At 42.5% G+C, this 15,969-nt stretch overlaps 1 protein-coding gene and 1 non-coding gene across 3 annotated transcripts in view; both read right to left on the bottom strand.

The window, feature by feature from the left end:
- Positions 1-15,969, bottom strand: part of dlgap4b (discs, large (Drosophila) homolog-associated protein 4b) — a 212,403-nt gene that overhangs the window by 10,664 nt on the left and 185,770 nt on the right. The window lies entirely within an intron of this gene.
- LOC123725764 (U7 small nuclear RNA) lies at positions 2,787-2,843 on the bottom strand. Its single transcript, XR_006758278.1, has one exon. It is a non-coding gene; the product is annotated as a U7 small nuclear RNA (small nuclear RNA).

The raw sequence follows: 15,969 nt of genomic DNA, 5'->3' as shown, positions 1-15,969 counted from the left end.
GAGTCTATGGAGCTCTCACATAGTTCGATAAATAAGACAATTGATTCAAGTAATTCCAGCCCAGAACCCCGAGCCCGAAGAACATGATCCCAATCCCACGCTTCAGGTGATGTGACTGACTGAGGACGGATGCACCGAGAGAGAGAGAGAGAGAGAGAGAGAGAGCAATTCCTGGTAATGGAGGACCAGTACCTGAGAAGCAGCTCCAATGGAGTGACTGACCATTCAGAGAAGCAGGTGTGGTGTGCTGTTGAATAGCGCCGATCCTGTTTTTTCAGACTGTCTTTGTTTCTCCTTGGCTGTCCCATCGATGCCTCCTCCACTGAACCTACAATGCCTTTTCAACTCAAACTGCCTCAACTTCATCCCAAGTCAACTGAGGCTTTCAATCTTCGTCATTTAAATGTTTTGCTTGTTGTTATACCTTTAATGCGCTTTTGAGATTATTTGAAAAGCGCTATACAAGTATTTGTTTGGAAAATTATTAACTATTATTATATATGTAACTCAAGTATGCCTAGAAGGCTCAGTCGGTTACGTTTGTAATTGTGTTTTGGCATTTATTTAAGAGGACCTCAATGAAAATATGTTTTCAAACTTTTTTGTGTCATCCTCGATTAATTTAAATGCATTATCCACATGTCTGGTTGTATTGTGTTTTAAATGATCAAATAAATCTAGCTATGGCAGAGTAACCACCCTGCTACACTACAGCCATCAGCCATTGAGGGAGTGATTCCTTTGATATCATTGAAAGCTGCTATACTGCCTGCGTTGCGTTGAGTCCAATGGCAGTGTCCAAGCTCAAGAATCGTCGAGGTTCAATTCTCGATGGCTGACGCACGTTCATTCTATCTTGTGAATTGAAATAACGAGAAATAAAGTTGATTTTGGTTGGTTTCAGGTGTAGCAGATAGAGCGTCAAATTGACACGATGCTGATTGGGACGCAACGCGACACGTGTAACGTAGCTGAAGTGTAAGTGAAGGGCTGTGGGGATGAAGTAAAGAAAGAGAAAAAGAAAAAGTGAGAGAGATGAGAAACACTCCCAGCTGAATAGAAGGAGGGTTTTGTGTGCAATCTGTTCTGCTGCATCAGCATTTAACTGCGAAGGCCAATTCTACTCACTCCCCTCTTTGTCAACAGAATCTTGACATACAGTACAGTACATGAGGGAGATATTAAGGATGATACTCAGCAATAATAGAATAACTAAAGGAACTCACCACTGTTGGATCACCAAATATTATTATTTTTAAAATGGTTACATATCATTTAGCAGACACTCTTATCCAGAGCAATTAGGGTAAAATGCCTTGCTCAAGGGTACATTGATAGATTTTCACCTTGGCAGCTTTGGGATTCAAACCAGTGACTTTTTGGTTACTGACCCAACACTCTTAACCTCTAGGCTACCTGACACAGTTCCTATTGTGTATTTTCATTATAGGAACTCCATTCCCACCCACGGCTTACCTCAGGGCACACTAATGCGTTTCTAACAACATTTAATAGTGACTTATGGTAAAAAAATATCTAACTTGCTCAGTCATGATAACTAAGCTCGGTGACCCACAATTGGAGCCATTAGGCTGTGTGTCGACAAGGATACTACCTTTGGATTGGGACACAGCCATAGTCTGGTTCAGTACATAAAGCACACATTCATGGCTTGTGAGACGAAAGAAATTCATTATCAGTGAAGTGCTTTCACTCATCACTGTAGCCCACGTGTTGGACTATAAGTAGGCTACATTAAACCACTTACTGATGCAGACTAGCTCAACACATTATCAAAGCTTATTGTGAAATAGAAATTTGTGACAGGCACACGATAAAGTCCACTTTTCCATGTGCATTAAACGATTTTCATCACAACGCATTTTATGTGTATTATACCATTTTCTTTCTTCATAATGCATTCGTGTACATTACACGAATTCCAATTTGATGTGGCTAACATTAGCTAGGCTAGCTAGGTTGCTAAAGTTAGCTAGGCTAGGGGTTAGGGTTAGTCAACATGCTAGCTAAGTAGTTAAATGGTTAGGTTTAGAAGTTAGGTTAAAGGGTTAAGGTTAGGGTTAAGGGATGGGTTAGCTAACACGCTAAGTAGTTGCAAAGTAGATAAAAAGTAATAAGTAGTAAAGTAGTAAAGTAGCGAAAAAACTAAAGTTATCCGTGATGAGATTCGAACACAACCTTTGGGTTGTTAGACGTTTGCATTATACACCTACACATCCTTCCTGACCAACTCCCTCCTATCATTTCTGTCTTAAGTAACCTACTGTCTTTATCTGTGATTTAAATGTACTGTATACAAGATCATGTACTGCACATGAAAACATTTCCAATAAGCAATAAGTGTCTATTTCACAATGGACTAGCTACATACACATAACACAATGCCAGTCCAGCACTGCAGTCACCCTCTTATCTCTACACTCGCCTCATAGTGTATGAGTATAGAACAATGGTTACTCTGTTGCAGAGACTTGACTCGCTAAGTGAGAACATGGAGATAAAATGGCCTCCCTCTATGTAATGCATTCATTGATGAAGATCACACATTTAGTCAAATTTCAGTAGGATGTCCACATGAAGAAATACTATAGTATACTATAATATAAATACTATAGTATTTACTGCAGTGTTGTTGCAGACTGTAATATACTGCAATATTTACTGTAGGGGGGTTGCAGACGGTAGTATTTACTGTAGTGTTTTGGGGTAAATTACTGCACTATTTACTGTAGTGTTTTCGTTTTAATTATCTTTGATATAGAAGTGTGGGCTTTCTCCTTGAAGAAACCTACTGGACAAATTCTTAAAGAGCACATGTTCCACAACTTGTAGGTAGGTAGGACTGGGGTCTAAATGGATATTTCAGAGCTTCTGGCTCCTGAATGGCACAGTGGTCTAAGTGGTGCAGCATCTCAGTGAAAGAGGTGTCACTACAGTCCCTGGTTCGAATCCAGGCTGTGTCACATCCAGCCATGATTGGGAGTCCCATAGGGCAGCGCACAATTGGCCGGGGTAGGCCGTCATTGTAAATAAGAATTTGTTCTTAACTGACTTGCCTAATTAAATAAAGGTTACATAAAAATATTATATCTTATTTTACCAGGTAAGTTGACTGAGAACACAATCTCATTTACAGCAACAACCTGGAGAATATTTACAGGGGAGAGGAATGAGCCAATTGGAAGCTGGGAATGATTAGGCGGCCATGATGGTATGAGGGCCAGATTGGGAATTCAGACCGGTCACCAGGGTTAACACCCTTACGATAAGTGCCATGGGATCTTTAGTGACAACAGAGAGTCAGGTCCCCCATTTAACTTCCCATCCAAAAGACTGCACACAGGGATGCTTTTATTTATTTTTTTACCAGAGGAAAGAGTGCCTCCTACTGGCCCTCCAATACCACTTTCCACAGCATCTGGCCTCCAATCCAGGACCAACCCTGCTTAGCTTCAGAGGCAAGCCAGCAGGAGGATGCAGGGTGGTATGCTGCTGGCTAACTTTTAGGAAACACAATATATGGTCTATACGTGGCATGTAAGTTTCTCACTTATGGGTGGCACAAATTGGGATTTGGGGGAGGGGAATGGGAAGGGTATATGTAAATTCAATACTGTAGTATTACTATAGTTAAAAAAACTGTAGTGTTTTTGGGGACATTACTGTAATATTAATTAGGGTATTCTACAGTATACTAGACAATTTTATACTAAGTACTATACATCGTCGAGGAATACTGCAGAGTGGAGTATATTATTCTACAGTATACTACAGAATTCTATAGTAAGTACTGTAGTATTCTATAGTAAACTGTAGTATTTTTTCTTGTGGGTGTGTTCAGTATAATTTTTCAGTCCTTGATAGACAGGGGTCAGGGGTGAAACCAATCCAAAATGGCGCAGTCAAAACTATACACGAACTTATAGTGATAATGACATTGTCACTGAGCCCTATTCTGTGTTGACTGTAACCAAAGGAGCTGTCACTGCTGTTGCCTTTTGATCACACCGTCTTCCTTATGGTCCTATAAAATCTAGTGAAATATGAGTGTGATGAGTATTTCACAAAAAGGCAGTGGTTGCTATGTGAAACTTTATTTGACACCATTTATAGACTTAGAGACAAAGTATCTTAATTTGAGCCAATATGCTACAACAGGAAAATAATTCTGCAACAAGAGCAAATGTGAATTATGTGGATTATAATATATGGACATTTTTGTAGGGGTTATTACATTTTTTTGTAAAATAAAATCTACTTCAGAAGCCTTTTTTCAGAAACCTTTTTAAACCTTGAATACACTACAAGTTTTCCTGCAACAATGTGATCAAATTAAGATCCTACATTTGTTAATAAAAAAGGGGCAAGCAGGATCCTGTTCCATAGGATGCTAATTTTAGGCTAGCATCATGCTACAGATGACTCTGTGGTGGATCTATTTTGAGTGTTTGAAAATTAGCGTAGCTGCCTTTGATAGAGGACATTTCTTTCACAAAAATGCCAATGTTTACTGTAGCCCAAAAAATGGCTTTCACATAACTCTGCTTCCTTGTTTTCCACTCCTTATGGAGCTTAAGGCAGGGTGGGAGGGGATATGCAGCAGGCCTATGGAGTAGAATTAGTAGGGACATTGGCTTAGTAATAGCCAGGGGGAGCTAGCTAGATAGCATTTTTGGGGCTTGGGGTTGGCTTGGGGTGTACCAGAAGAAAAAAAAAGTGTACCACTGCGTGTGCTTACGTCACCACCCCACAAGACTGTGGATTTTGTTTGAGGACACTTTTCTTTCCAATAAGAATTCCTTAGGTGTGTCCTAAGATGGATATAGTCATGTGTCATTTTTATATGACTTGTGGACAATCGAATGACCATATTTGAATAATATTTGAAAGTGGAGATGAATTTAGCCTGGTATAATTCTGGATATAAATATATATATATACTGCTCAAAAAAATAAAGGGAACACTTAAACAACACATCCTAGATCTGAATGAAAGAAATCATCTTATTAAATACTTTTCTCTTTACATAGTTGAATGTGCTGACAACAAAATCACACAAAAATAATCAATGGAAATCCAATTTATCAACCCAGGGAGGTCTGGATTTGGAGTCACACTCAAAATTAAAGTGGAAAACCACACTACAGGCTGATCCAACTTTGATGTAATGTCCTTAAAACAAGTCAAAATGAGACTCAGTAGTGTGTGTGGCCTCCACGTGCCTGTATGACCTCCCTACAATGCCTGGGCATGCTCCTGATGAGGTAGCGGATGGTCTCCTGAGGGATCTCCTCACAGACCTGGACTAAAGCATCCGCCAACTCCTGGACAGTCTGTGGTGCAACGTGGCGTTGGTGGATGGCGCGAGACATGATGTCCCAGATGTGCTCAATTGGATTCAGGTCTGGGGAACGGGCGGGCCAGTCCATAGCATCAATGCCTTACTCTTGCAGGAACTGCTGACACACTCCAGCCACATGAGGTCTAGCATTGTCTTGCATTAGGAGGAACCCAGGGCCAACCGCACCAGCAAATGGTCTCACAAGGGGTCTGAGGATCTCATCTCGGTACCTAATGGCAGTCAGGCTACCTCTGGCGAGCACATGGAGGGCTAAGCGGCCCCCCAAAGAAATGCCACCCCACACCATGACTGTCCCACCGCCAAACCGGTCATGCTGGAGGATGTTGCAGGCAGCAGAACGTTCTCCACGGCGTCTCCAGACTCTGTCACGTCTGTCACGTGCTCAGTGTGAACCTGCTTTCATCTGTGAAGAGCACAGGGCGCCAGTGGCGAATTTGCCAATCTTGGTGTTCTCTGGCAAATGCCAAACGTCCTGCACGGTGTTGGGCTGTAAGCACAACCCCCACCTGTGGACGTCGGGCCCTCATACCACCCTCATGGAGTCTGTTTCTGACCGTTTGAGCAGACACATGCACATTTGTGGCCTGCTGGAGGTCATTTTGCAGGGCTCTGGCAGTGCTCCTCCTTGCACAAAGGCGGAGGTAGCGGTCCTGCTGCTGGGTTGTTGCCCTCCTACGACCTCCTCCACGTCCCCTGATGTACTGGCCTGTCTCCTGGTAGCGCCTCCATGCTCTGGACACTACGCTGACAGACACAGCAAACCTTCTTGCCACAGCTCGCATTGATGTGCCATCCTGGATGAGCGACATTACCTGAGCCACTTGTGTGGGTTGTAGACTCCGTCTCATGCTACCACTAGAGTGAAAGCACTGCCAGCATTCAAAAGTGACCAAAACATCAGCCAGGAAGCATAGGAACTGAGAAGTGGTCTGTGGTCCCCACCTGCAGAACCACTCCTTTATTGGGGGTGTCTTGCTAATTGCCTATAATTTCCACCTGTTGTCTATTCCATTTACTCAACAGCATGTGACATTTATTGTCAATCAGTGTTGCTTCCTAAGTGGACAGTTTGATTTCACAGAACTGTGATTGACTTGGAGTTACATTGTGTTGTTTAAGTGTTCCCTTTATTTTTTTGAGCAGTGTATATATTTTTTTTACACCCTTTTCTCCCCAATAGGTAGTGACAGTCCCATCACTGCAACTCCAGTACGGACTCGTGAGAGGCGAAGGTAGAGAGCCATGTCTCCTCCGAAACATGACCCTGCCAAGCCCCACTGCTTCTTGACACACTGCTCACTTAACCCGGAAGCCAGCTGCACCAATGTGTCAGAGGAAACACCGTCCAACTGGTGACCGTGTCAGCGTGTATGTGCCTGGCCTGCCACAGGAGTCGCTAGACCGCAATGGGACAAGGACATTCTAGCCGGCCAAACCCTTCCCTAACCCAGACGACGCTGGGCCAATTGTGCGTCGCCTCATGGGTCTATCAGTCGCGGCCGGCTGTGACAAAGCCCGGGCTCGAACCCGGATTTGTAGTGACACCTTAGACCGCTGCGCCACTCGGGAGGCCCTAGCCTGGTGTAATTCTACCTACCCAGATATGTTTATTATTCACCTACGTGAGTTGAATTTCCTAAATGACAAGCAGTTATAGTTAAAGGCTAGCTGTACCTTAAACAACAAGCACCAAGCATGACACATACAATATAGGCCAATTCCATGGCACATCACATTTTGGACATCTAGGCAAAACTGGAGCCAACCATCCTAAATCAAAAATACCATGACCTTCTTCTAGCACATTTCCTGAGGCAATTCCCCAAAATGTTTTACCCTTGGCCTAAAGGAAATGTGTACGACTATGACAGCTCTTTTCAAAACAGCTCAAACTTGGTACGAGGCTGGTCTTTCCATCGAGATGTACAGTATTTCAAACCCTAATATTGTTATGTTAGTAAGATCTCCCTATGACTGTACAGCTCAGCTACTCTATGGGCGCCAGCTTTTTAAAAACCCTCGCAGCAGCTTTTAAAAACCCTAGCAGCAGCATAAATATGCGAGGGAAGTCGGAAACAAACACTGCAAACAAAAGATCTGTTGTGTGGCTTGATCCACAGACAGCCTTGGCCTCAATGTGTGTCGCGACCTCACCTAATTAACGTTGCACGGTATACCAAAGCTTTTTCGATACTAGTACATGAAAAACGGTTCCGTACTAGATAAAAAAAAAAAAGAACTTTCGGTACTTCTGTCAAATGTGTCTCACATCGTCTAGTGATTGAGGATCAAGTCTCTCTATCACCACAGCTGATGTCCCCTTATTCTGCGTGAGCACCGTGCCTGCTCCACTTTTAGCCAGCACTGGGAGTCTGGGCTGCATCAGGTTAGCTCCCCACCACAGGAGGTTGGTGGCACCTTCATTGGTAATGGCTGGAGCAGAATATGTGGAAAGGTATCAACAACAAACACATGGTTTCCATGAGTTTGATGCCATTCCATTCGCCCCGTTCCAGCCATTATTATGAGCCGTCCTCCCCTCATCACCCTCCACCGCAGTCCCCACTCTTGCTGCAAAGAAGTTAACCTACTTGAATAATGTAACACGGCATGTAGAAAAGTTGAAACTGTTAATTACTGTTCGCAAAACAAAATGTCCATTACAGGCTAGAAGAATTTACAATGCAAGAAGATACATGTAGCTTCCATCTTAGTAGGCTAACTTTCCTTGTTAGCTTACTGCTAAAGCTAACATCAATTCACTACCCTAGTACCTTGTTTGTGATAATATGCAAACCATAACGTAAAATATTGCTGATTTGAAAGCGGATTGTCACCAAAAACGTTATTAATTCACTTTGTGTCCTCCGTCTCATGTCTCTCCCAATCAAGATCATGTTCACTAGATCCTTGAACTGTCTGTGTGTAAATGATGTCATGGGTCTTAAAGAAACAGCACACACTTTTATAAAAGAAGAGATTTCTTCTTCTATGCAAATGTTGTTGATCAGTGCAATAAAATAAGTCCCAAATGCATGTACACGCCTATTTAATATGCATTCACCTGTATTGTGTGAATAGGCCTAGGCTACATCTTGATTTACCCAGTTTATCAATAGACTAGATATTTACCATTCAAATAAATAATTACAATTATGTGGTTATGTAGTTAAATCTATGTTTTTTACAAAAGTCAAATGTATTATTTGATTGTATAATTGATTCATTAATGCATACATTCAACAATCAAACATGTCAAATGTAATGATATTGAACTCAAAAGATCTGTACGGATCAAGTGCCATTCAGGACCTTGGCTAATACGCCATTTTTTTGTTGTTGCCATGGTCTCGTTGTGGTATCAAGTACCGCGATGGTATCGAGTATCTTGATAGTAAACCCGGTATCGAAGTCCAAATTCTGCTATCGTGACACTACACCTAATGATACGCTCACATGAACTCACTCGCGTCTCGCTGTAAAGCGCCAAGCTAGTGTTTGCGCTGCCTCTCGTCGCTGCGTCAAAGTACAGGCTAGCTCTAGGTTACAGTAGAATGGTTGAGCTGGAACTACTAAAGCTTGTCTCTAGGTGAAACGACAGGCTGCAGCACTGAGAAACTGTACGCCCTCGTGTCACTCCAAAACCACAGACAATTCATGAATAGCCTCAGTGTAAAGAACTGCAAACTTTCAAAGTCTTCTCACTGTAAATATAAGGAACATCGCTCAGAGTATCCAGAGCAAAAAAAATTACCCTGTAATAGGATAGAAGTAAACACTCTTATGGAATGCTTAACATTTTTGCTGACATTTTTAGAGCAAGAGGGGGCCTTCACTTGGAATGCAACAACAATACACAGAACGTTTAAAATACATAGGTTTCACATTGACACGAACATACCAGCATGACGGGTTGAGCCCTGAATGACGGATGCTCTTCGGGAATGCTCTGGCTTTCACCAATCCATCTCTATTAGCAACAATAACACTGTACTCAGTTGCTTCTCTCTCTCTCCTCATACACTACAAGTTGCCTCACCTCGCATATCTAGTTCAAATGGTGCCGTCACATTCTTTCCCACAACAGTAGAGCTTTTAGAACTGTATAACAACTGCAAATAGCTTGTGTAAGGACGAGTATAAGTACACATTTCCAATGTTGTCATCCATCTCTTCATTGACATAACCACCGATACCATAATCAGTAACTACCGTGGTCGGGCCCCAGGGAAAGAGTTTTCTAAAGAGAGACAGGAAAGCAACACATGCTGTTAAAGATGTACTGCCATATCGACCGCTGTGAGTTGTTGATTCCTGTGTTATGTATGGGTCTGTCGGTCACACTTAATATTGCAAAGACCCTATACCAGAGTAAATATCTGGGTAATACATTACAATCTATGTAATTACCCTGTAATAGGATAGAAGTAAACACTCTTATGGAATGCTTACCATTTTTGCCGACGGTTTTAGAAAATGTATTTAAACAGGTTAGCACTGTGTACAGTAACGGCTTGTAAGTAAGATTATATGCCATAAATTATGTAAGACTAGGCCTATATGAGAACATATTCCCTCATAGCTACCCAGGAAGACATAAGACTTTTGTGAATTAGGCAATGTGTTTCCCTGCTGTTTAATGCTATACCTGTATCCCCGAGCTTTTGACAGACATCCATGCCAGGGGAAGATAGTGCTGAAGGGGGACTAGTGACCACTGCCTGTCTGCCAACTCTAACAACAAAGACGTCGACAGGGCTGAAGGGGCTTGTTGTCGCAATGGCAGCTATGTGACATGCTGGCTCCACTCCCGATTCCAGTCTGAATGTTTGTGTGCATGTGTGAGAAGCATTTTGGATACTTGCCCTGCCCTATGGGGCTCCAAGTGGCATATTATTCTTGCATAATTACAAACAGTCTGCCAAGAATTTATCCTTGTGTGAAACCCCCCCCCCCCCAAAAAGTCGCTTTTCTTACAAAAAAACCCTAACAGATGGAAAATCATAAATGACCTCCTCTTCTCAAATTACACAGAGATTATTCATGTTGGTTTACATGGTTATTGAGGTTGTGGGTTATGGGTTTTCCTATCACCTACATCAGGCTAGCTCTGTGACAAAGAGATGGAGAGGGAGGAAGAGAGGAAACATCTCGAGAAGGAAAAAAAGGGTGCATCTCAATAGTTTAAAGTAGCTTCCGTTAGGTGTCTTCTTTAGGTCATTTGCACAGGACATTAAAAAAATTGACAGGCGAAAGCAATTCCCTGGAAGGCATCCTCCCCTGCGTCTTCAGATCAGTCAAGATGAAGGAAAGGAGACAAGGAGAGGAAGCCACCTGAGACTTTTGAGATGCACCCAATTAAATGTGAAATGTGTGATCTCCTACCAACACGGGAAGAGAGTGCAGCTGTCTCCAGAGTACATTTCCCTCCCAATTTCTGGCTATTATGCATAAATCACTCACACACACAACATAAGACAGCCCAATGTGTGATGACTGCGATGACGCAACTAATCTTTCCAACAGTTACGTACATAATGTTGACGCTGACAAAGCTTGCTTTCAGAATCCATCTGCAAAGCAGTTTAAAGCTTTGCAAACAGTCAATCTAAATACTGTTCCAGCTTAATGGCACTTATTGAATGAAGCTCAGGCTGTACGGGTTTGTTGGCTGCCACCACCAAACTGAAATCCTATTAAATAGGAGTAGCTGTTCTGACTTAACCAGAAGGACTAAAACAAAAACAACACTGGAAACCTAGAGCTTTGTTCAAAATGTTTCTCTGAGTGGAATGTGTGTGGACAATGGTCCGGTCTTCTCCTGCCATCTGTATTAAAGGTCAAGCTATCAACTTGCGGGACTCTAGTTCACCATGAGTTATTGGAAGTGTAAAAAATAATATATCATGGACAGATGCAAACTAAGCAGGATAGTTGTCATGACAAGTCATTCCATCCTACTGGGCACATACTGGTTGAATCAACCCTGTTTCAACTCCGGAGTGGCACAGCGGTCTAAGGCACTGTATCTCAGTGCTTGAGGTGTCACTACAGACACCCTGGTTCAAATCCAGGCTGTATTACAACCAGCTGTGATTGGGAGTCCCATAAGGCAGCGCACAATTGGCCCAGCGTCATCCGGTGTAGGCCGTCATTGTAAATAAGAATTTGTGCTTAACTGACTTGCCTAGTTAAAAATAAATAAATAATAATAATATAAAAATTCTACGTAAATTGTCAATGTATTGTGATGTGGAAAAAAAGTCATCAACCAGTACTGTTTTCATCTAATTTCAATCAGTGTTGTCAACATTGAAATGAAGGTAAAACTTCAACTTAAATACATTCACTTAACCTGACTAGCAGGTTGTAACATCAATATAATTTCAACATAATCATTAGAACTGTTTATACGTTGAAATTGTGTTGAAAAGTCCACATAGAAATGCAATTCTTTTTTTATCGAATAATCAATATACTGTATCTAAGTCCATTCAATCTGTCTCGCGAGGTGGTTTGAGTAAAATTATTATTATTAGATTTTTTTCAGGAGAATTGACATTGAAATGACTAAAACTAAATCATAACGATAATGATAATAGACTTAAATGTATAGTCTCTTTACTCTGTCCAGCTTGCTAACAGTCATCGAAATGAAAGCTAGAAAGTCAGGGAAAAGGAAATATAAGGAAATATGACAGCAAGGAAATAGAAACCAATTTTAAGTGTGGCCCTCTGGACCTATGTCAATTTGGTCATATGTGAATTTTGTTCTTAACTATTCTCCTTCTCCGCTCTCTCAGCAACAGTTTTCTCCCAGTGGTTGCCAAGTGGCCCAATGCCATACCAGCTGACCTGTGTGGGTAGTTTAATCTAATACCAGCCATGAGATGCTGGCAAATTCAACTGTTCCCCCATTGCTCTTACAACTCTCCTTGACTGCCCAAAATATCATCCCATACAGCCATCTGCCTGGACAGTAAGCTTCCAACACAAAAAGACACTCGCACAATTAGGGTACTCCTCAACCCCAGAGTCACTCCGTTGAAACGTTCAGCATAACTTCACGCTATTGTATACATGCCACACTGAGACAGAGGTTCCTAACATAGGAGGAAATTGGTTTGGAGGTCAGATGAGCATGGTCACTCAAATGATTGGTTGGTGAGCAAAGCCAGCAACAGGCTGGAAGAAAACCTCAAAAACAAGGACTGGGGTAGCAGCAGGCGTATTTCAATGTTAAATAGTAAAAGGAGTTAAGAGCAAGGAAAGTACGGTCGAATCTCATCTGCTCTTAAAACGTTGGGAATTGTTAAAGATGGTCATACCATGTATCATTTCTATATTTGATTTGGAATTTTAGGAGCCCTTTATGTATCAATCATTTTTATTTTTTATTATTTGATAAAAAATATTGAATTTGGGCTTTACTTCTATAGCCCATAGAAACACATTCATAAATGGCAAAATAGACAGTCAAGTGTCTGTCCTATATCTAGGAGATAAAAGAAAGCTCAGCAAATATATTTTCCCCTTATTTCTGTTGCCATAAAACTCCATACTTCCATTAATTTGTATGGGTTACCTTCAGATGAGTTCGGTAGAGCAAAACGGAGAACATCATCGTGTTCATGAGAGTCTCATCTTTCCACAGAGTGGTTATATTTGTAGGCCAAACTGTTTGGAAACGACAGACGTTTTCGCGAGGAGACCGATTTTCAGGATGTCTCATGGTCTGACAAACACCGCTGTAGCTCGGCCACCTTCCACCGCAGTTGCGGAAGGCCGACATAGGTGGCTGTGGTGGATTGAGACGCAGCCCATGCAAAAACCCCCAGATATCTCTAGCTTAAATTGATAGATTTTGATTAGGATCACAATGTTACTTAGATTGACGCACGGGTGTGTCAATACACTTTTAAGGATTTTAAACAATGTCTAGCCTATGTTCTACTCTAAAAAACGGGAGTTTCCGTACAGAAGAGTGGTTCATGTATACATTGCTTGCCCTCACTTACTCTCCCACTCATCCCATGGCTAACACAGAACCACACCCAGACTATTATCGTGGGGGGCACTTGTCCTCCCATGGGCACACAAATGGTTATAACATTTTCATAATAACAGCACTCCTAATTTCAGCTGTAGAGCACTCTAGTATGATATACTTGGTGGTGTGGGGGTCCTTAATAATTGATCAAGTGGTGGGTGGGTCCATGAGATAATCCCATAGTGTCCCACTGTTCCGGAGGGATACCGACACAAGCCCAGAAGCAATAAAAGCACTTGGGGGACGGGACGGGGGGACGGGGGCAGCAGTCGTTATGGCCCTCAGGCATCAGATCTGTAACTAAGGATGGATGGAGGGAGAACAGTATTGTTGGGTGAAGGAGCTGCGTCAACGTGTGAAAGAAAGGGAGTTGTAAACCGCTTTAGGTGGTTTATTGCTTTTGTGCTGATAGTCCTCTATGGCGTCAACGATACTAAACAAAACAAAAACGTCTCATGGCACACAATTCCCACTGTCAGTTTTACTCAGTCTTACCTTGTGGCTTAACTCCTACAGTCCCACTGTCAGTTTTACTCAGTCTTACCTTGTGGCTTAACTCCTACAGTCCCACTGTCAGTTTTACTCAGTCTTACCTTGTGGCTTAACTCCTACAGTCCCACTGTCAGTTTTACTCAGTCTTACCTTGTGGCTTAACTCCTACAGTCCCACGTGACACCGGCACATTTTTGACTTATTTTGGTTGTACCATTGGACTTGTCTATTTCTTCTGCATCCACTGATATCAACCATTGGTCTGTGTGATTAACAGGGGCTGAGCTAGAGCGATGTATGTGAGACAAGGGCAGATCCCCGAAGAGGCGATTCTTCTCACAAAAAAAGTCTATAAAGTTCAAATGGGTTTCACAAAAAACTATTATGACCCATCTATGAAAAGCTGAGACTCTCACGAATACGTACATTTAATGTATTGCTCTATGATGCTCACAAGCCACTCGAGAGTAGTTAGTAGCTTCATTCCATAGTAGAGGACTCCTGATCTCTCCAGGAGTGATAAGTATGATTTGTGTCTCTGTTGTCTAGTACTGTCTTTTTGCTAGCTAGGGCCATCTACTTTAAGTGTTGCCTGTCTTCCCAGTAGCCTACTTGGTGTGTGAACTGCCGACTGCTCATAACTTGCAGATGATTGTTGATACATCAGCCAGGATCAAGGGGAAGGGCAATTTGTGACATGTTTTGGTAATCAGTGGCTGTATTGGAGGGGGAGTTGTTTCTCCTCTCCTAAGCTATCAGCAATTAGTACAGAGAGGTGTACTCTTCACCTCTGCTAGGCAATTAGCAATTAGTGTTAGTACTTCAGTCTCCCCTGGTTTCTTAGAGGTGGATATGTCAGTGGCGGTCTCAACGACAAAACTAAGACCATCACCGGGAACAAAGATGGTTCTGTCGAGTTGTTCGAGGAAGGAAAGAAGGCACCACTCTCACTTGAGTACCTTACCTAGTTATTTTCAGATGCTCTCATTTTGCTCTTTTGTAGCTTTGGCAACTGTTTTCTATACCTCACCCTTTCCCAATCCCCTCCAACTCACAAGACCGGCAATACGCTTGACCTCATCTTTACTAGAGGCTGTTTTCCTACTAATCTCACTGCAAACCCCATCCAGGTCTCTGATCACTACTTTGTTAACCTTTTCTGTCTCCCTTTCCTCCAGCCCCTACCCAGATGGTCATGATCTGTCAATCGTTCTCTCGCTCTCTCCTCTTCTATCCTATCATCTCTCCCTTCTGCTAAATCCTTCTCCCTCCTGCCTCTTTGACCCTACTCTCCTCTTTTATCCTATCATCTCTCCCTTCTGCTAAATCCTTCTCCCTCCTGCCTCTTTGACCCTACTCTCCTCCCTTTCTGTATCCTATGACTCTCACTGTCCCCTTTCCTGCTGGTCGGCTCGGCTATCTCCTCTTGCTCTGTGGCTGAGTGACTCATTACGAGCTTACAGAACAGGGCTGTGGGCAGCTGAGCAAAAATGGAGAACTAAACTTCTGGAGGACCTATCATACTTTACTCCCTCTTTATCTTCTCTTCCACTGTATCAGCTGCTAAAGCCACTTTCTATCACTCTAAAGTTTAAGCTTCGGCCTCTAACCCTAGGAAACTCTTTTCCACCTTCTCCTCACACTCTGCAGATGATTTTGTCAACCACTTTGTAAAAGGTTGATGACATCTGCTCCTCATTCACTCAGCCTATTGAGACCACTGGTCCCACTTACACAGAACTAGCCTACATGTTGATCGCTCTCTCCAGATGAAATCTTGCGAGGTATGGCCACCCAACAATCTACCAGCTCAACCCCATCCCCTCCTTTCTCAAGACCATCTCTGGAGACCTTCTCACTTCCCTCATCAACTCATCCCGGGGCGGCAGGTAGCCTAGTGGTTAGTGCGTTGGGCCAGTAACCGAAAGGTTGCTAGATCTAATCCCTGAGCTGACAAGGTAAAAATCTGTAATTCTGCTCCTGAACAAGGCAGGTAGCCTAGGAACAGTGGGTTGTCATTGTAAATAAGAATTTGTTCTTAAC

This window comes from Salmo salar, chromosome ssa12 (assembly GCF_905237065.1).
Source record: "Salmo salar chromosome ssa12, Ssal_v3.1, whole genome shotgun sequence".
In the NCBI taxonomy this organism is placed as follows: Eukaryota; Metazoa; Chordata; class Actinopteri; order Salmoniformes; family Salmonidae; genus Salmo; species Salmo salar.
This window is presented reverse-complemented; position numbering and strand designations above follow the sequence as displayed.